The sequence below is a fragment of the Notamacropus eugenii genome, chromosome 6 (assembly GCF_028372415.1).
Source record: "Notamacropus eugenii isolate mMacEug1 chromosome 6, mMacEug1.pri_v2, whole genome shotgun sequence".
Lineage (NCBI taxonomy): Eukaryota > Metazoa > Chordata > Mammalia > Diprotodontia > Macropodidae > Notamacropus > Notamacropus eugenii.
The window spans coordinates 372,399,358-372,422,016 of NC_092877.1; the positions used below are offsets into that span (position 1 = coordinate 372,399,358).

A 22,659-nucleotide genomic window follows, 5' to 3' on the forward strand; every position below is an offset into this window, starting at 1 on the left:
AACCCATAGCTGAAGGATAAAATATTAAGAGCAATGAGAAAAAAAAACAATTTAAAAATGATGGTGCCACAAATAGAAGCATGTAAGATGTAGGAGCAGCTACCCTAAAGGACCATAGTTCTTGGAACACTATTTATCAAAGAGAAAAAAAATGGGTTCTGTTAAAAAATATCATACCCAGAAAAGTTAAGCATAAACCTGAATGGGAAAAAATGAGCCTCTAATTAACTATCAGACGTGCAGAACTTAAAAAAACTAACTAAATTTAACAGAAGATTTGACATACAAGAACCAAGAGAAACATATGGTACATACCAAAGACTGATTACAAGAGATTAAATACAAACAGACCATTTACCCTTTATGTATGCAAAATATAAAATGCATATCTAAGATTATCATTACTAATTGGGTAGTTTGTAAGAAAGATTGGTGTAGACTGGACTATGATATGACTTTAAAGAGTAAAATCATATAGAAACAGGCAAAAGAAGTAATTAGTTTATACAGATGAGGTGCAAGAGGAAGAATCAAACCAGAGAAATTAGATGGAGGCAGAGGGCTGGTAGTTTGGGTCATCTACTTTCATTGGGAATGGGTTTAAGAGGGAACAATATATGCATACATGCATGCATGCATACATACACACATACATACATATATATATATATATATATATGTATAAAAGTCTTCTAAATTCAGAAGAAATAAGTGGGGATGGGTAGAGGATAAAGGAGGTATCTCTAGGGGGAGGGTGAAGGAATAGATTAAAGAGGGTCATAGAATTGTGTACAAATATATGGAAATGGGAGGATAAGGGTGGGATCCTTGAGAGGATAAGGGTCGGATCCCTAGATTGGAGGGTGAGGGAATAAGTCAAAGGGGGTTATAGAAGAGTGTTTAGATTTACAAGAATGGGAAGATAGGGCAGGGACCCTTGGATGAGATTGGGGTGGATAGGCTAAGTAATAGGAGGGTAAGGTAATGGGTAAAGAAGAGGATTCAGGCAGAATAGGAAATAAGAGATATGTGCAAACATAAAAACAAAGATCAGGAGTAGAATTTGTTAAGGAAAATACATTTCTGTATATGTACATATATGTGTGTGTGTGTGTATATATATGTATGTATATATCTATATCTATATACAAATATATGTGCATTTAATTGTAGCCTTTGGGGGGTATGGAAAGGTGAAAGACAGATGGAAGGAGAAAAAAGAACAAAGTAAAAGGTGCATAGCAGAGAACAAAAGAAAACTCACAAGGAAGAAAAGAAAAGGTGGGCAGCTCTCAACACAATATCTAGTATTTGCTATACAGGCATTCTTGAAATGAAATTCATTTCTATATATTTTGAAGGCTCTCTTATGTTCTCCTGTGCACATGACATGCTTTTTTTTCCTTTTCTTACTTTGTTTTTAAATTTCAGTATTTAAGTTTATGATGTTTCTTTTACTTTTCTATATTCTGTATTTGAGTTCTGGTGTTTGAGTCTCAAATTTTTAAAAAGGACAAAAAAAGTTTGTACAAATAGATCTTTTTCCTTTTTTTTGAACGTCTTTGGGATATAGACTTAGTAGTGGTATTGCTGGGTCAAAAGATAGGCATAGTTTTATGGACCTTTGGGCAGGATCATGTCTTTATCACTAATCACTGTAGCTCCATCAACACTGAGTAGCTTAGATGTACCATAAGTCTTTGGTCTATAAACAGCCTTCAGGGTATCATAAAAGTGCTTTGAATTGTTACTATCAGCATAAAACTGAATTTCATCTGACTTCTTCCTCAGCCAAAAGTCCCATATCTCTCTAAGCTTTGCTTGCACTTTACCTTTGATGAAGTTATATGCTGCTTTCCTAAAGATGGATGAACTCTCCTGCTGGAAAACTCTGTGGAATTCTTGTTTTTCATTTAGCAGCTTCTGAATTTCCCCATTCTGCAGTTCAGAATTTGAAACTTGAATTTTCATCAACCTTATCTTGATGATTTGAGAATTCCGGCCCAGATGAGTAAATGCAATGTTGTACACCAAATCTTTGACGGCTGCCCACTCCTTTTCTGTTCCACCATTGTCAACCATATGTAGGCTCAGCTTTCTCTTCAAGTTAGCAACAACCTGGTCCCCCTAGGAGAAGCACTCTAATCTCTTGACATTAAACCTTCTTGTAGCCATCTTGTCTTGGGGTCACTGCTTTTTTTTAATGTGAATATCTAGGTAGGAGAGCATGTCTACGATCAGTCCAGGACTCTGCCAACGTGTTACACTCCTCCTTCTCACAGTCTGTAAGATTACAATGAAATAGTCTATTAAATGTCAGTGTTTGCTGTGAGGGTTCATTCCTGAAGTTTGTGTGCATGTGTGTGTGTGTGCGTGTGTGTGTGTGTGTGTGTGTGTGTGTGTGTGTGTTTCAGTAAATGGAAGGCAGTATTAGTGATGAGAAGATGATGAAATGCAAAAGTTTCCAATAGTAAGTGACCATTGCTGTTGGTGTTTCTGACCACATTCTTCCCAAGGACTCCCTGCAATGTCTGAAAGTCTGTGCCTCCTCTGGCGTTAAGGTCATCCCGATTGTGCTCTTGATGATGAGGGTTTCATAAATTTCATAAATTTTCACAATTTTTTTCACTTCATTGGAATTTGTCATGTTCAGAGCAAATGTACTGATGATGGGACTGTGGCACTTTCCTACAAATGGCAATTGCATTGTCGTAAGTCTGTCATTGAATTCCTTTTGGTAAACAAAAAGTTTGTTGACTAGATAAGTTTTCGATTGTAAAATCTGTGCCAGCTTCACAGTGTTCCCCATCCAGAAAAATATGCATCTGGCTATGACTTTAGTAAACTGATCTTCATTTCCATAATTTTGTTTCACTCAGGGACGTTATTTGGATGCAATACCATCTGAGTTCTCTCATAAGAAGAGCCCAAGGTCCTATTGCTACAAAATGGAAGATCCATTATTTGGATCTAGGCCCTATGACCCCAAATCTATTACTCTTCCCATGGCTGCACTGTAACAAAAGTATGCCTGAGGTTGTTCCTGCTCCTGCTTCTTCCCTCCCCCCACCACTTTCCAAATCATGAATATAGAATAAACAAATAACCAGTTGTGATTCTTGATATGCTCAAAAAGAAAAAATTTCTGCACAACCTGATATTGAAATAAGTGGCAGCATTGTAAAAGTAAAGAAAAAAGTCAGGGATGAATGGTTGAGCACCAAGTTGTTTGTAAAACTATCTGGAAGGACTGAAAAGCTACTTTTAATGACAAAAGAGGCAGAAATGCATATCACTGGAAACTTTATTCAGGGAAATAGGAAGAATCTGAATTTGTTAGTGGCTTAGAAATTTAAAACTTCTTAGCTATCATTAGAGAGTAAGACTCTTAAAATATGTTTAATAATCACTGAATTGTCACAAGAGAAGATTAATATTCAAAGGAAAATTTTGATTCAATAATATTAAATAAGGTCTGAGTAAATATGCTTATCTGCCATATTTCTATATCTAGTAATAAATAAATGTTACATATCATATATGGTTATTCGTCAAATCTTGTATGCAAAGCAGCTGCATTGACTTAATAATTTTACATAAAACTAAAGTACACAGTGGATATCATGCTAATAACTTAAAGTTCTAAGTCCCAAAAGGAAAACTTAGAAAAAAGACAATCAAAAATCTTCCTTACAATATTCTCAAGAAATATGCTGAGATCATTTTAAAAGTTTGAGACAGTAGATACTACCTGAACAAAAAACTTGTTAAGTTTGTGAACTATAATAATTTAAGAAATTTCTGAAGATTTTGATGATGCATAAGATAAAATTATCTGAAATCTATTATTTGGATATTATTGAAACAATCAAGATAAAGGAACACAGAGATTCAGACAGTGATTAAGACAGAGAAAGAGGGTCAGATGACTGGATGAATAGATAGAGACAAATAGACAGAGATGAAGATAGACAGTAAGAGTCAGAAAAAATTCATATATGTGTGTATGTGTATACACACACAAATATACACACATCATGTACATATGTGCATATAATAAATGAACATTATATATAATGTATATATACAAACACATAGATACAATATGCCTATGTTGTATGATGGTAATATATACATAATGTGTCTATATATGTACATGTATGACCATCATACATTTTATCCTTAACATTAGCTAAAGAAGAGGCAATATAGCATAGTGGACAGCCCTGGAGTTAGGAAGATCTGGTCAATTACTACTTCTGACACATGCTACCTGTGTGACTATGAGTAAGTCATTTAACTTCTAATTATCCTAGACAACTTTCTAAGACACGATAAGAGGGTCAGCATTGATCTGATTTGGTAGAAGAAACTTCCATAGAGTTCTTTTTACCAGTAAATCACAGGTCAAAGTCAAGAGAAGAAAAAATATAAGCATGGAGAATATTTCTAAAAGGTTTTTTGTGTTTATAAATAAACTTATAAATAAATAAATGTTTATAAATAAATTTGAAGACTTCAAAAAATTAATGTCTTTTAATAAGTTTTTTTTTTTAAAGTATTGGTAAAAAAGAAGTCTTGGTCTTTTTTATTAAGGTATCTGGAATTGGAATCAGGAAAGCTCATCCTCCTGAATTCAGATACATTTGCCTATATGATCCTGAGCAAGTCACTTATCTCTGTTTGCCTCAGTTTCCTTATCTGGTTTATAGCCAGAGAAGGAAATGGCAAACCACTGCAGTATCTTTGCCAAGAAAAACCCAAATGAGGCCATGAAAAGTCAAGACATGACAGAAATAATGACTGGAAAACCATTACTTTTAATTTTTATAAGTGAACAAATATACAGAAGTAGAACTTTGATTCAATAATAGATATATAGGAAAGAAACTGTCACCTCTACTTCTTACTATTTGTTTGACACACTAGGAAAATTATTTAGCCATCCTGATCCTCAATTTCTTCATCTGTAAAATAAAGGAATTGAACTAGATGATTTCCAGAGTCCCTTCCAACTTGAAAATCCTTTAATCCTGGAAATTACATTCACTATAGAGAGTCCCACAGTCCTATAGACAGGTACATAAAAGGACATTTTTAAGGGACAGCAAGGTTTTGCAAATATTTAAGCACTAAAAGAAGTTGATGACATGGGATATTCAGTTTTTCAGATTTTGAAACGTTTCTTTTTAGCTAAGGAAGTCAATTTAGTCTGTCAGTCAAGTCCTTAAATACATACTTGTTGTGGGGTGGGTTCAAATTCTGTTCTCTCTTCTGTTAATTGTAACCTTACTGTTACTCAGAGCTTTCACAAATTTAAAGATAGGAAGTGGATCTCTGAAATTATGTAAGTCAGTTCCCGCACTTTATTAACTGTGAAAAGAAGACCCAGAGAGAGTAAGTGACCTGCCCAAGGTTAGCAAGTTAGTTGACACAGCCCAATGACCTTTCAGAGAGATTAGTCTGTGTTACACATTGGATTTTTCCACTGCTGCTGGCTTTAAGCCTAAAAGTCTTTTTGAAGTTGCAAAGTTTAGAGAAACTCAGCTCATGCTGTTTTACTGTTCTCAGCTGAATTTCCAGTGTAGACTTTTTATTAATTTTACCAACAAAACTACAAAACACTTCAATCTGAGCCTTCCTAATCCTTGTAAACTCAAAATAAGTACTTTTTGCCTTAGTGGAATCTCTCAGTGCTTTATTTTACTATCTGATCTTTAAGGTCCCTCTGATCCAAAGATCATATGACTCCTGTATGTATACTCATTTTAAGAATATTCTCAATACATTTGAGCCCTGAACCTATTTTATCCAATTAAGTCACCACATAAATGAAACTCTAGCTTTCTTTACTGTTATCCATAAAATGATATTCACTGAAAATAAAATTTATCTTCTTTCATTAAAAAGTAAGTCTGTCCTAACATCAGTAATAATGTAATTACTGCATTGTTTTCCATCTTATTCAAAAATAAAGCACCCAAAGGGGATTACTACCTCCAGCTGCACTTGTGACTGAAAATATCAATTGGAGCCAACATTTCTTTCTATATTGTACAAATATAAAGGCTGCAAAGAGTGGTTTGCTTTGTTGCTGTAGATACTATTTACAGAGCTTGGCCATGGCTGTAACTCTCTGTGACTTTGTCTCCTTTTGGGCCTTGTTTCTGATTAATGCATGCCAAATTTCCTGTCTGCTGCTGTGGTTTCTCAGCAGTCCATCCCAGCTATGCCACTTTATTTGGGGCAGAGTCTGGATTGGAAGCAGAGAAGGAAGACATGTGGCCCTATTTCATGTCTAGAGACATAGTGGCCTCTAAACAAATTCAAACTGTGAACCATCTAGTGTAATTTATTATTAGGTACTTAATTGCAGATTGCTTTCTAAAGAATGAATACGAAGGAAATCAAATAAATCCTTGCTTTCACCTTCTCTGTGGATTACTTGAAGACTAGAGAAACTTCAACAATCTTTCTTTAAAAAAAGTTAAAGGAAGTCTTCCCTCAAGGTCTTTTAGAACAAAGAATGGAATTTAGGTTTTTTGTGGGTTTTTTCTGGTTTTACTAGGCAGGAAAGCAAGAGAGATGAACCTAGATGACTTCTAATTTCTTTATTGGATAAGGTTGCTAGGGGAAGTATCATCATCTAGGTTCATATCTCTCTCTGTCTCTCTCTGTCTCTCTGTCTCTCTCTCTCTCTCTGCATATACATATATATACATATGTACATAGATATATATGCATGTATATATATATATATACATATATATATATTGTCAACCATTACTAAGTTCATTCTTAGAAAGACAAAACTAGGTTGCATGCAAGTATTCATTTCTCTCAAAGCTTGCAGAACATGCATATAGAGATAGCATGGAAGCTCAATGTAGACAAGGAGCTCAAAGATGGACAGACAAAAGAGACCTTATATCTTCACAGCAACTCCCTCTCGCCATTCCTCTGCCTTCCTGGCTCAGTATACCAATGTCAGACAAAATTGTAGTCTCCAGATGTGCTAACCATGATATAAGAAAGGAATTTCTTCATTGGATAGGTTTTAAATGCAATAAGATAGGAAAATGTCAGGGTGTCAATTGAAATGATAGATCCATTTACCATTTTTAATCTTTTTTACATTTTTTTTACCATTTGAAATATTACTATTTTTTATCTTTACTATTAACATGACATAATATAACATAAGAAAACATAAAAACATGTTCCATTATTCAGGATAGTGACTGGTTCATGGTGCTTGTCCTTGGTAGTCATAAACAGAAGAATACTCCTGGTCATCTTCATCTGGCATTGTAGTTGCTGACAGAGGAAGGGGCATTTTGAGTTCACTTAGAGAGCAAAGCAGTGCATATCTGTTATGCTAGAACATGCAAATCATTATGGTAGGTTAAGCTCAGAGTGGGCCAAAATGTATATGCACATATATGTCTATGTATATGTATAGTTTACCTTGATTTTAGCAAGACATCAGACAAGGTATCTTATACTTGTGTCCAAGATGGACAAATGTAGGCATAATTAGGGGTAAATGGATTTACACATGATAGAACAATAGGCAAAGAGTGTTGATTGATGGATTGGGGTGGACTTATTGTAAAGCATTCTGTATTTGGCTATGCCCTCTTCAAATTTTTTCTCAGTGATGGATGAAGACACAGAAATAGAATTTTCTAAATTTATGAATGATATAAAGATGGTTAATTAGTGCACTGGACAACAAAACCAAGGTTTAAAAATAACCTGAAAAGTACAAGTATATTCCACCATTAGCATAATAGGGATCAATGCAAAGCCATGGCTTTAGGTAAAATTTTCCTGATTCCCAGGAATACTAATTTCTCCTCCTCACCTCAATCAGATGACCTTATGATAACCTAGAGAGCAACGGAGAGCTACATGATAGGTGTTAGGAGGCTGTAATGAGTACAAATAATTGTCTGTGCAGCAACAACTGTGTAGAGAATTTTATCAAAGAAAATCATTAATGGAAAAAGTATAACCATGTCATAAGGGTAAAGGACAATCAACAGTCAGGGAAACTGCTCTATTGACACTCATACAATGCCTAGAAGGTATCATGAAGGCCCTTAGCAAGGTAAAATGGTCCATAGTGGTAGATTTATGGGAGCATATGAATAATAGCTGCACTGGAAGGGCAGACACAAGTGACTGTATCATTGGAAATAAATGAATAGCATCATGATGTGGTTCATTGGGGAAAGTTTTATACGTATATGTGTACACACATATATATGTATATGTATATAGGTGTATATGTGTACACACATATATGCACACATATACATGTGTGTATGTATACACACACACATATATATATAATATTTGAGATCAGATATCTATTGATGTCTTAAGAAATGGTCACCTAAAGTATAGTTATAAGAAATAAATTTGAGACTGTCTTTATTGCGAATAATAAAGGAACTTTATTCACAGTAGAGTGAGGGAGTATTTCAATTTGAAAGGATAATAAAGCAAATCACCTAAATCCTCATCTTGGTTGTGCCTCTAGTTACTTGTATAATCTTAGCAACCATTTAATATATCTGAACACTAATTTCCTCATGTACAAAATGTGTTGTTTCATCATTGTATGCTGAGGATTATATTAAATTAGTTGAATCTGTTGATAGTGAAATCTTGAAGTTTTTCTGGGTTTCAGCATATAAGGTATATCCCAGGTCCTCTTCTAGGATCACATTGAGGGTGGGGGGAATAAAGGAAATCACAAATCAAGTACTTAAATTCTTTCAATCTCTTCATGACTTTCTGTTTCTGGGTGATCTGTTCAAAACTTCATCTTCCTTTGCTTTAGGTTTTCTGTCTTCATCCTCTTGACTAACACTACCTGCATCCTCTTCAGCATCACTCTGTTGCTTCTCTTCAGTCTTCTCATCAGTTTCTTCTTCATTTGTCTTATCCTTTTCCTCTTTCTCCTACTCCTCCTCTTCCTTCCCATCTGGCTGAGGAGCATCAGTCTTCTTATACTCTGTGGCACTAGGCTGTTTCTTTCCAGAACAGCAGAAGAGGATCACAAGGAACAGTAGCAAGGCCACAGCAAGGATATGGACCACCCAATAAAGCCATGGACAATCCTCAGCTGTTTCAAGCATTTGCCCCATGATACCAGGTTCTTCAACCTCATCATCAGCTTTCTTCGGATCCCACCCATCATTGGTCCAATCATCTGCAATACTTCTGTCTGCTCAAATAATAAAGCTGTCAAAAAAGATGTCTGAGGTCAGGGAGCACAGCTCCAGATTCATATCACTGAAAGGAGTCATTTTGAAAGACTGTAGATCTTCATACAAATCTGGATTTGGAATCTTTCTGGGTTTTCAGGTTCCCTGGGAGTTAGGATTGTCAATCCTAGATCCTTTCCATTTTCCCTTGTAATTGGGATTGTAGATGGTAGGTCTTTGCCAGACACCACAACCAGGGGCTGACTCACATTTTGGGTTTGCAATTTGGGAAGCTTCCCATTCTCCATTCATGTCTTCATCCCAGTCCTCAGGCTTCTCGTCATTTGGGTCCTCAATTTCCAGAGGAGGATTTACAGTAGAAGTCATATCATTCAGAAGGTTCCCACTATTCACAAACATTTGATCAGCTAATATTTCAAAACTACTATCTGGATTCAAGAGTAATGTATACAGATGTGTTTTCTTATCAGTAAAGTAGGCCTTCAGATCTGTGTCTGGTCTTTTAGTATGATTCTCCTCATAGATGCCTGTTTTGGGAGGTTTTGTGATGGAAGATGAAGTACAGCTTATAGTCCTCTCCACATTTACCTGGACCAAACAAAATTGTGTAAGGGGTCTTGTCATGAAATTGATCCAGATTCAGTTCTGGAGTTCTTGAAAGCAACTTCACATAGATACCACCACATTCTATTCCATTTTGGAAATTCATCTCATACTGAACGATGAAGGGCTTAGTGTCAAATATAAAGGGCTTTTTCAGCCTCACAGAGATGATATGATGTTTGGCTCATGATAGCAATACAAGCCCTTTATCTTCTCAAAGTATAGATTTCTTCATTTCTTCCACTTCGCATTTCCTATTTCCATTTCCCATTCCCATATTTGGCAGTCTCATCATCAGTATCATCCTTCTGGGCTTTACATAAAACCCATCTGACCAGTATTCCCTTGTCAAAGGTATCAGCAAAGTAAACCACCTCTCCTGTTGGGACTGGGGCTTTTTAGGTAATCTTTAATGATGGAGTTGTGAGGATGGCACCATCTCCAGGCTTTGAGTCTTCTATTTCCTCAATGCCATCTTCCAGGTCTTCTTCTACATCAGTCACATTGTCATCATCATCATGTCCATCATGTTCCTGAACCACTATTCCAAGGAGCAGCAAAACCATAAACAACTACCAATTTGGTTCCATGGTCTCATGTTTGGTGGCAAGCACTGGCACCACTTTGCACCCCCTCACCCCATGTCCAGCACCGTGGATGCTGCAGCAGATCAACCCAAAGCAAATATCAGGTAGTACTATTTCTTACAAATAATCAGATTTCTAAACTTGATTATATTACATTTAAGGAATAAAATATTTCATGTGGAAATACATAACAGAAACTATATACTGAATCCACTAGAAAGTGTGATTCAATATATACATATTTGATTAATTCAATTTAAAAACAATTTTATAGAATTCTGAATACAAGGTCAAATAGTGATGTAAAAGTTAACTCGGTATCGATAGACAAATAACCTTTTCAAATATTATTACATACAATGTTTTGGAAGTAAGGCTGTAAATCAGAAAATCTGAAGAGTGTACTCAGTGCTTGGCACATTTCCTAGCACATAGTATGATTCATATAAATAGATGAATCTTCTTGTATCTGTATTGCCTGTTGCTTAGAGCACTATTGGTGCTTCAGAATTAAATATCCATGTTAAATCCCTAAGTGAGTTAATTCAAGAATATTAATCTGGTTAGATTTTCAAGTATTTGCTGTATTTACTTGTTAATGGTGTCATTTAATTTGTAACTTTAATTTACTGTTCTATTTTTTATGCCAGAGATAACAAATAACATGCCTTCCTACTTCAATAATCAGCAGATTTTGGTGCAAAAATTTATTTTTTTATCTTTTATTTTTTTCTCCATTACATGTAAAAAAAAACCAATTTGATGTGTTTTTTTTTAAATTTGAATTCTAAATTCTCTCCTTCCCTCCTCCATCTCACCCCTCCATGAGAAGGCAAGCATTTTGATATAAATTATACATATGAAATCATTCAAAATGTATTTTCATATTTTTAGTGTTGCAAAAGAAAACAACAGAAATAATTCTGTAAGATTTGTGATGAATAAATAAATTGTTTCAATAACACATCTTTTAAGTTGTACGAGGGTACAATTGAATTGTATTTGAAAAAACTTTAATTTTAAAAATTTAAATGTGAAAATAAAATAAATAAATAAAAATGTGGGCACCTATCATAAACAACTTTTTGAAAAAAAATATATTGAGCTGTAAAGGACAGAAGATATGCAGGATAAAAATTAGTGGGGATGGATCAAGTGAAGTTTTGTTTGTTTGTTTCCAGGATGAGGAGTATATGAGCATGTCTGTAGGCAGGATATAGTAGACAGGGGGATGTTAATAAGTCAAAGAGGAGAGATGACACAAGGCAGAATCTGTTGAAGGAAATAGGGTTCAATGAGATCACTTAGCAGAGGAGTAAGGATACGCTATCATGTGATACAGGGGTAAAGGAGAAGATAGTAGCAGAACCTATTTATGTGACATGAAATGAGGAAAGAAGAAGGAGCTCACAATGAATGACCTCAATTTTGTCCATAAAATGTGGGGCAAGATTCTCCACTCACAGAGGAGGGGAGGATAAAAAGGTTTGGAAAGGCTGCTGCAGTGAACAGGCTAGTGAGTTGATAAGGCATATATTATTGCCTAGAAATAGTGAAAACCCATTTGATGCTGTGTAACACAAATTTTTAAAGGACCCAGTCTGAACAGTTATGTGATTTTCTCTATCTTCATTCAGCATCACATGTAGAAGCAGAGTGTAATGTTAATGTAAGGTTAATGGTGGAGGTGGGAGTGGGGGGCAGAGTTAAAGATCTTCCCTGTCCATTAATAGGCCTCAATACATTTTGTTAATTTCTACTGATGCACTGGATCAGAGGGTTATGCCTTCTGGTTCTGAAAAGTGTATAAATACTCTGAGGAGAGGTTTTACTTTGGGGCTTACTCCTTGGAAGTCTTCTTTTGGCCAGATGAGACTTTCAGTAGCCGCTAAGGAGCCCCCTGGCTTTGGAAACCCAGATGCTGGTGCTTCTGTCTCTAGTAACTATGTATGGATATAATGGTCAGACAGTTGGAATTCCTGTCTGTTGGTTTTTATTTCTCTGTTTGCATTTTCTCTGTTGGTATATGTGTTTGATTAAAGTGATTGTTGACCCCTCAAAAGTTGCTTTCCTTTTAGGAAAGCAGATCTAAGAAACTGTACAGCAGGCCCTCCTGGGTATGCTAGAGTCCTTGCTGTTAAAAAAATGCAGTGAAACTTGACTGGGCATAATCAGTAATATGATAAGGAGCTAGGGAAATAAAAGAAATGGACAGCATAGGCCTGAATTGGTTCACCAAGGAGTCAAGACAAAGAGAAGAGGACAAAGTGTCTACTGCAGAGGAGATGGCCTTGGAGAGAAGTGAGGAGTCAAGGGTTGGGGTCATGGTGCAGATGAACAGTAGGGTTTTGTTAGGGAGGAAAAGAGAGAATTGAAAAGCCAAATGACTACAGTCAGATAAAGGGATTTCAAGATTCATATACATAAAAGTGTTAGATGTGGGTGATGGCAAGATTAAAGGTGTGACCATCTTTGTGAGGTTGAAGTGGGTTGGAGGACGTAGTCATGGGAACTGAGTGATTAGGGTATTTGAATGAGAGTCCATACATATGTTTACATTTTCTAACACAAGGGCAGAAATTAGGAAGGAAAGAAAAAATTTGAACCAAGTACCAAAAATTCACTGAGGAAGGAAGGGGAATGACCTGAAAGTCTGTAGACAACAGCTGCCAGCATTTGATTGGGTGGCAGATATGAATAGCATGAACTACAAAGGAAAAGAAATTAATTTTCCATTAGATGGAATAAGTAGGGAGAGAACCTGTAAGTGGCAATGGAGAGCAAGGACTATTCCAACTCCCCTAATTCAATCAGTGAGCCAAAGAGAATGAGAGAAGGTGCAGCTGCTACTAAAATGGGTGACCAGGAAGTTTGTGTCATTAAAGGGGAAACAGATGTCAGCAAGAGCTAGAGGATGGAAGGAATGGGAAAAGATGAAAATTAAGGTGTGTTACCTATGGAACAGGCATTCCAGAAGGCACAGTGGAAGGGCTGGGTGGACTTGGGTTGAAACTTTGGTGTGGGAGGGTTGAAAGAGATGGGAATGAGGAATCATGTGGTAAAACTGGGGAGTGAGGCTGGATGATAATCTACAAGAGTTCAGAGTCACTGAAAGTAAAGTGTATGACCAGATGCGAGAATGTTCTCATTGAGTGGAAGGTGCCACACAACAGAGGTTGGAGATTGTGTTGCAAGTGCAATATGAGATGGGAGACACAGTCAGATGATCAGATGGAAGGCTGCATTTCATAACTCCTCCCTTCAAAAGCTGCAAGTTAGGCAGGACGCATGCTCAGCTGGAGTTGGAAGTCAAACCTGTACAACAAGAGCAAAAAAGCCTGTTCACTATCAACTTTCCTCTTCCCTCAAAGAGGGAAGTAGAAGACACAAGGCCTATGGTCAAAAAGAAGATTGCTCTTCTTTGAGCAGGAGGTTCTCATAACTCACTTGGGAGATTTGGTTGGCAGCAGGAGGTAGAGGTTCACTTATTCTGGCATAGATGAAAGTGGTTGTTTTGGGGTACTTTGGGGCTCAACTTTAGGAGCCAATACTTAAAGAGGAAAAGAGAAGAGTTTTAGAAATCAAATTTGTAATATTCCAAAGTGCCTAGACAAAATACATGCTTAATAAAAATCACAGGTGAATGAACTTAATGATGAACCTGAGCATTCTACTGTGTGCATATGAAGTGTAAATTGCATCTTTGCCTTAGTAAAGTCTCATGTCACACTGCACCTTGCTCTTCCAAATGGTCTCCCTGCTTTCTTATTACAACTTCATTCTATGATTGCCAAATTAAGATTAATATTCCTTTGAATCCCTTAAAACCTTGAAAGTAATCAGTTATTTAATGTTTGTTGATTAATTTAATTTACCTGCGGCAGGGTCCTTAATACAGGCCAGAGAATGACTCTGATCAGTGAAGAGGCAGGATGGTGTAGTAGCAAAACAAATACACCAAGTGTCAGAAGACTTGATTTCTCAGTGCCACCATTTATTGGCACTTTGAACATTTACTAATTTTCTGACCTCTCTTAGTTACAGTTTACTCATTTAAAAAAATATGATAATATATGTACCACCTACCTCACAGTATTTTTTATGAATAAATCAGTTTTAGACTCTATATGACACGTAAATATAAACTATTGCTTTTATTTACACTAATTTCTCTGTGCATGTGGTCATTCGGAGCTTAAAGTATTTCTTTCCATGCCTTTTGGGTCTTTTTACATATACCTATAAAATTATTTACCTCTGTGAGGGGAAGGGGGCGACAGAGACAAAGAGAGGGTTTTTCTTACTTCATCATGGAAAGTTAGACTAAGTCAGATAGTATGGAAGTTTTCAGTAGAATATAATGTTGTTCTAGCACAGAGAAATAGCTACCTTAGTTGGCTTGAGGCTAATGTAGCAAGATTATAAAAGCTTTCCCATTCTTCCCTTTTACCCCAAGGTTCCTAAGCAGAATGTGGAGGTTGATGTGTGTGTGGGGCAGAGAAGGAGTGATCCTCCCTACACCTTAGGTATCATTTTCTAATGAGAGCAGCTGTAACAACATGGGAATTCCTAGAAATCCCTCTACAATCCTGAACAAATAGTCAACCCTATACATCTGAACTCCAGGTAGAAGGGAGGGACCAGGAACTGGCTAGGGCAAAGTTATGTAATAGATAATACTTACTGGAGTATGCCAGAACCAAGAAGAACTGGCCTACTAGAGCCAATTGTTAAATTCTTAGTGTGAGTATTTATACCTTGAAATCAGCAAATTCTATCAATCAGGGCATGATTTATCATTTTATTAAGTATTTAGACTGAAGAAAGTAATGGGGAAAATATTAATAATGCAGATTTAACTTTAAAACATACTGTACTTTTTTTTAGAGAGAGCCAGTTGTTAAATATTTACCAGCTCTCACCTGTAATACCCAGCCCAAGAACCCTTTATCTTCAAGCTCTTTATCTTCAGAGGCCACTCCTTTTTATTCTGGCTCCTACCTCCTGATATCCCCTTTTAATAGTCCCTTAGTATACAAGCCTTTCATTCACCTTTCTGATCACACAGAGTTTCATGTGGCCATACCTTACATGTACTCTGCCCTCCTGTTCTCTAGTATCCATGCTCAGAAATTTCTTTTCTTGTCTCTCTTTCCTCACTCAAATGAAAATGCCTCTTAATTCAACACACCTGATCTCAATCTGATTAAAGCTAATTCACTCTAAGGACTGAAAGGACTTCAGCTCTCCCTCATGTATTTCAGTTTTAAAAAGATCAGAATGAGTCCCCTAAATGACAGAATTTCAGGAGTTATTCAGATCAAATAATTCTGTAGAGAAAGAAGATATTTCTGGTAGAAATCACTTCCCAAACCCTGGTAGAGAAATAAGGGAGACGGAATTAATGAATTTACACATCCTCCTGCCATACCTATAAATCCTCTTCAAATTTATCTGATAACAGGAATGTTCATCTTGTCGTAGATCCAACAGCCTTCGTATTTTCTTTCTCTTCTTTTTTTCTCTGCAACTAGCCAACAATCTAAAACCAACATCTATATTATATCCTGAGAAATAAGGTTAACTCAGCCCATGACTATAGATGTCTTTCTCCATTTCCGTAGTAGAGACACAAAGACTCAAGACCTATATTAGGAAAGGGCGTCTCTGTCTTCAGTCTTGTTCTGGCTGTTAATTTAAATACTTCTATTTAATTTAAATATTTCTATTAATTTTAATACTTTGCTAAGAGTCAGGCTATTAGCATATACAACTGCTTTCCAATCAATAATCACACTTCACTGATGGGCCTTCAGTTTTTATAGATTGGTGCTCATATGATAAAACTGGTTTGCTCATGTAACTGGTCATTCACTTACAACTTATAAAAAACAGTAAAAGAAACTTTCAGAAATGGAAGAAAATGATTCTGTCACCCTCTACCCCAACTATGGTCCTCCTAAGTTTTTCCTAATTCCTATTTCAGTCAAATCAAGTCCTACTATAAGCTTGAAATTATTTGGAGTTTTGATTTATTTCAAACACCTGTTATCATGAATGTGCTCCTTTAGAGAATTTTTTTTCACTATATGCAATTTTAGAATTCAAATGTCTTATTTTTTCAAAGAACTCAAAGATCTCTACAGTTTTGACAAGTAAAAATGGATTGATTTTTTCATTTTACTTCAAAGAAAGTACATCTAAAGTGTTCACTTGTCTAATGTCATTTAACAATGTAAGTGGGATATTCTTTCAGTACCTGGAAAGGACTGCATAGGTCACCTGGTGTGATCCCCATATTTTAAAGATGAGAAAACTGTGCCTCAGAGAAGCTGAGTGACTTCTCCAGAGTATCAGAGCTAGTTTGTGGCTGCTCAAGGACTGGAACTGAAGTCTCCTTACTCCTGGTCTGTAACTCTTTCTATTGCATCAACAAGTTACTCATCTATAAGAATTTTTTTAACCAGCAACTAACTTTCTCTGCACCCACTTGTTCTTTGATATCTGTTGAATATCTGCAATTTTGGGGGGCCATTTTTATTTTTCAATATGCCAAGCCTTTTGAATCCTTCTGTCACATTAAAGAAGTAACACCAGATAACAAATATTATTTTTGAGCAAGTGATTGTGGTTGCTTTTTTTAATGTTTGAAATTGTTTAAATTTATTTTGTCTTTCCATGAAAGGAATAATTTCTATGATATTGGATGATCTATGGAACACCTACGTTATTTTGACAACTGGAAGATAAGCTTTACTTTCCCATTTAATTTCTTTCCAGTGCAACCCATTTATATATATATTAACATATATATGTATATATATATGTGCTAATATATATACAACTTATTTTATATATATACCCATTTATATATACTATATAATAGCATATATATAGTATATATATTATATAATAGTATATGTAGGTATATGGATATAGATATAGATACAGGTATAGATAGGTATAGATATCCCTTAACTATGTAACTCCTTAAGGGATTTTACTATATACTACTATGAGATTTTTCTCCAAACATACAACTCCTCCTCTTTCACCATAGAAAGGAGAAAGGTTTTTAAAATACAGCACAAAGAGATAAGCAGAACATTTGCATCAGTGATAAAGGCCTCCTTGATGTTTTATAAGCAAGGCATTCCACATCTCTTGGCTCCAGATGGTTTCTCTGGCTGTTCCCCATGTCTGAAATTCTATCCCTTCTCATCTCCACCTATTGACTTCTCTAGTTTCCTTCAAGCCCAATCTAAGGGCTTCTACAGAAAGCTTTTCCCAAACCCTCTAGTGGCTTCCTTCTTTTAATTATTTTCTATTCATCCTGTATTTAGCTTTTTTCTACATATTTATTTATCTCCCCCCCCCCCCCCCCGCCCCGCCATTGGATTGTGAGTCTCTTGAGGGTAGGGACTGTTTGCTTCTTTTTGTACCCCACGTATGGGAGTGGGCCAGAGCCTAAGAATGGGACCTCAAGTCTCATTGCTAATGTAAACTACCTTGAATAAATATAAACAGCAAAAGAAGCTCCAACTATCCCATGAGAAAACTTGCACATGACCTTCAGTCATTCCTGGGCACTATACTTTCTTTGTTGTGTTTCTATGTTAATACCTGATCTGACCTGAGGTTGGTACGGGGATCCGTGATGTTATTTTGTCCTCCTCCTGCCCAAGATGACGGGCCTCTTATAAATAAACTCCCTCACTTAATCTAATTAAAATAAAACTTATTAATAATCAAGCTGGCATGTACCTCTCTTTCTCTGATATTCTCACAGAGGGCCTTTGTCCTTACAGTTGACATATTAGAGCAGAACAGATCAGCTCCCTTTCACTTGGCCTTAAAATTAATGTAGATTGCCCCATAAAACCTTCTGTCTTTACACCTCAGCACTTGGCACAGTGCCTGGCATATAGTAGGTACTTAATAAATATTTATTGACTATTGTGTTTAGATCTTTCCTAAGAAAGTATTCCTATATAATAATGTTTAAGTTATATTTTGGTCTATATGAAGTTTTGAGAAGATCAACTGCCAAATACTTCCTCAAACATTTTGCTCTTGATGTTCAGTTGTGTTCAACTCTCTGTGACCCCATTTGGAGTTTTCTTGGCAAAAATATTGCAGTTATTTGACATTTTCTACTCTAACTTATTTTATAGATGAGGAAGTGAGGTAGACAGAGTTAAGTTATTTGCCCACAGTCACAATGCTAGTAAGGGTCAGAAGCCATATTTGAACTCCTGAAGTTAAGTCCCTCTTACTTCAGGTCTGGCACTCCATCCACTGAGTCATTTAGAATCCCAATATTCTCTTTGTTTTCAAATGTATCACTTCAATTCAATAAACATGTCTTACGTGGATACTTATGCCATGATACTAGGCAATAACTGCAAGGCATGATACTAGGCAAATTGCACAATTTTGAATTTCAGAGTACTTGCATTCTGTCTACCAAGGCGGTTGGTTTTTAGGAAAAGATACAAAATCTCAAAGATAGATTAAGTAAAATAGGAAGGCAAAGAAGAAATTCAGAAAAGTGCTCTAGGTCCATTTGAAAAAAGAAGAGAACATGTTTATCTTATTTTCAGTTTATATTATCTTATTTTGCTGAATTTTCAATAATTACATATGATTCATTTCAGGAGTAATTAAAATGCAATTAACTTAAGATTTCACAGAGACAATACTAGCATATGGCAATAGATTTCTTGTGCATGCATATGCAAAACTGTCACCAATGTCATATCATAAATATATTTCTGTAATATATGCTCCAATAATGGACTTAGTATAGAAATTCAGAGCTAACGTGAAGATAACAGGTTGCCTTTTAATATTTTTCCTAAGCAAGTGCATCATCAGTCAATATTGAGAATTTATCAAATAAGGCTTTAAATAACACAGTTACTCCAGTCATACCATTAATCATTTGAACATAACTAGGCAATATCAAATTCAATGTAGATCACAGAAGACTGAGAAGATGTTGATTATGCTACTGTTTCAGAAATCATAAAATTATGTTTGTGGTTATATAGGGGAAGACCCTTTTGTCATTGAATTGACAGGTTCATACACACCAAAAGAGGTATTATTGTCTTGATTGGGAGTCATTTGATGTTCAAAGAGAGTCTAAAGTAGCTTACAAATTGAGTCTAAAAGCAAATGCTAGCAAACAAAATCGAACAATATGTAAGTATGAATCTTCATCATCATATCTCCTAACATTTTTAGCATTAGAAAGTCAAAAGAAATTCAAGATCATAGTATGAGTGAGGAATTTTGAATTATAGTCAAAGCTTGCCACTAAGAAATTATATAACCATAGACAAATGACTTGAGTTCCCCTGGGCCTCATTTCCCATATTTGTAATGCACGGGTGAGACTATCTGATCTCTAAGTAATTTCTATCTCTAATATTAAATGATCCTATGAAAAATTTATCCTAGTTTGTGAAAAATTGTATTATTTTCCTATTATAACATACATTAGATATTCTCATTCATTTATGAACTTTTGGAGTAAACATTATATAAAGCCATTCTGAGAATACATTTGTTACTACTAAAGAATTTTTGGGGAAAAATCCTACATTTTCACTATATGATAAAATTTGTTTTGTTTTTTTAACATAGCTTTTTTATTTTTAATTTATGGAGTGAAATAATCATTTCAATAACAGTACAATAAAATGATGATTGTACATGAAATTACAAATCTACTTTATTACCTTCAAATATACAACAAAATTATAGTGTAATATTTTTTCTTTTTTTCTTCACTGCCTCCCCCACCCATCCTAGAGATGGCTACCAATAACACAAAGAGGTGTGTGTGTTTGTATAAAGTCTATACATACTTCTATATATCATTTCATTCTCTGGATGCAAATAGTGTCTTTTTTCACATGCACTTTATAGTCAATTTGGGTATTTATAATAGAAAATAACGTATTCACTCAAAGTTGCTCTTAAAACAATATTGCACTGTATAAGATGTTCTCTTGGTTGTGCTCATTTTGCTCTTCATCATTTCATGCTAGCCTTTCCATGTTTTTTTCTAAAATCATTGCACTCATCATTTCTTATTGCACAGTAGTATTTCATCACAATTATATGCCACAACTTCTCAACTGTTCTCCAATTCATGGTCATCCCTTTATATTTCTAATTCTTTGCCACCACAAAGAGAGCTGTCATAAACATTTTAGAACATATAGGTTCTTTTCCTTTTCCCCTAATCATCTTTGGAAATAGACCAAGTCATGGTGAACTAGACCAAGTTGCTAGTTCAAAGAGTATAGGTAATTAAATAAATCATTGAGCATAAGTCCAGGTTGCTCTCCAGAATGGTTGGATCATTTTATAATTCCACAAATGATAAATTAATGTCCCAGTTTTTCCAAATTCTCTCGAATATTTGTCACTTTCCTTTTCTATCTGATAGGTATAAAATGATATCTAAAGATTGTTTTAATCTACATTTCAAATCAATAATGATTTAGAGCATTTTATATGACTATGAATTGTGTTGATTTCTTCATTGGAAAACAGCCTGTTCATATTATTTGACCATTTATCAATTGACATAATTTGCATAAAGTATTTTGTAAACTTTAAAGCATCTGTATAAATATGCATCATCTTTGTTGCATGTGTAATATCATTTGTCTTTAGTGTTTAAAATTACGTTTGTAGAAAAAGCAATGACTTAGCGAATAGAAACACAGTTATACTGCTGGTTCTGCCATTGTATAAGCTGAGACAAGTCATTTTGTACCCTGCCCCCAACTCAGTTTCAGTTTCCAAATATGAAAAGTGAGAAAACTGTACAAAATGATATATAAAGTTCTTTCAAACTCTATTATTATATATATTTTTTTATTTGATGAGAACTTGTGGGGAAACTGGAAAACCCTTGGGCTAGTCCACCTAGCATCAATATGCAGTACTCTCCAAATGAATTGAATGTCATGTCCAGGGGTATGCTGTAGACAGTTCAATCGAGCTCAGAAGAGCTTGGTAAATTGTCACTATGAGAATGTATATCTCAGATTGGCAAATGACACAGATCAAGGCTTGAGTTACTGTTTTGTTGATTTCTAGACTTCATAAACTGATGGAGAAAGTGTTAATAATGCGGATTAAGCTTAAAAGTATTTTGTGTGCACATTTATTTTGGAGGGCCAGTTATTAAATATTTACCATAACATCCTTAGCTGTATACCGCACAGAAAAAAGAAATAAAAGGGTATGGTGGGAATTTTAACTGAAAAAATAGATTTAGCCATAAAGGAAAAATTAGACAAGTTTGACTACTTAAAATTAAAAATCTATTGCACAGACAAAAATCAATGAATATAGAATAAGAAAAGAAACAAATTAATGGGGAAAATTTTCAATAAATATCACTGATATAAGTTTGATATCCAATACATCTAGGGAGAGTCAGACAAAGCGACTACTCAACTTGTAAGTCAATCAGTCATTCCATATGTGTGCCATGGACTCAAGTGATACAAAGACAAAATAGTCTCTGTCCTCAAAAAACACATATTTTTAACGTGAGGGACAACATGCATTTGTATATGAATATGCAGAACAAATATAGATTGCTGAGGCCACTGAGAAATAGGATGCAGAGAGAAAAGAGATTCAAGATTGTACCTAAAGTATAGGTTACCTAGATTAAGGTCCAACAAAAGAGACTAAGAAGATCTATTCAGATACATAAGAGGGGAACCCAGACAGAGTAATATCTACCAAACTCGAAGAGAAACACATATGTAACAAAAGAGGGTGGTCACCATGTCAAATTTAGCAGAATGGTCTAGATTCTAGAAGGATATGGAGTTGTGGCCTGTGGACTGCATGTCTGAAACCTCTTGACTAGATCTTTGAGAAATTAAGGAATCTGCCTAGGGTCAAATAACTTGTATGTGACCATTAATGGTACATGAATTTATGTCTTGTGGGCTCTCAGGACAGCTCCCTAACCATTACCATACACTTACCTATAAGAAAAGAATACTAAAGGAAGACAAATTATGAATAGTTATTCTAAACAATCTTATCTCAGAGAAGAGGGAGTGAAATGTACCTCTCTCTTCTTATGAGATTAGCAGGGAGGGATGAGAACAGAATACTCAAAAATTGTCTAATGAAGTTACTTTATCAGATGTTTACTTTTCTTCTTCATCGTAGGGGAGTGTTCA

General features: G+C 35.3%; 1 protein-coding gene and 1 pseudogene across 1 annotated transcript in view; one reads left to right on the forward strand and one right to left on the reverse strand.

The window, feature by feature from the left end:
* Positions 1-22,659, forward strand: part of EPHA6 (EPH receptor A6) — a 673,066-nt gene that overhangs the window by 211,851 nt on the left and 438,556 nt on the right. The window lies entirely within an intron of this gene.
* LOC140510234 (calnexin pseudogene) lies at positions 8,774-10,432 on the reverse strand (annotated as a pseudogene).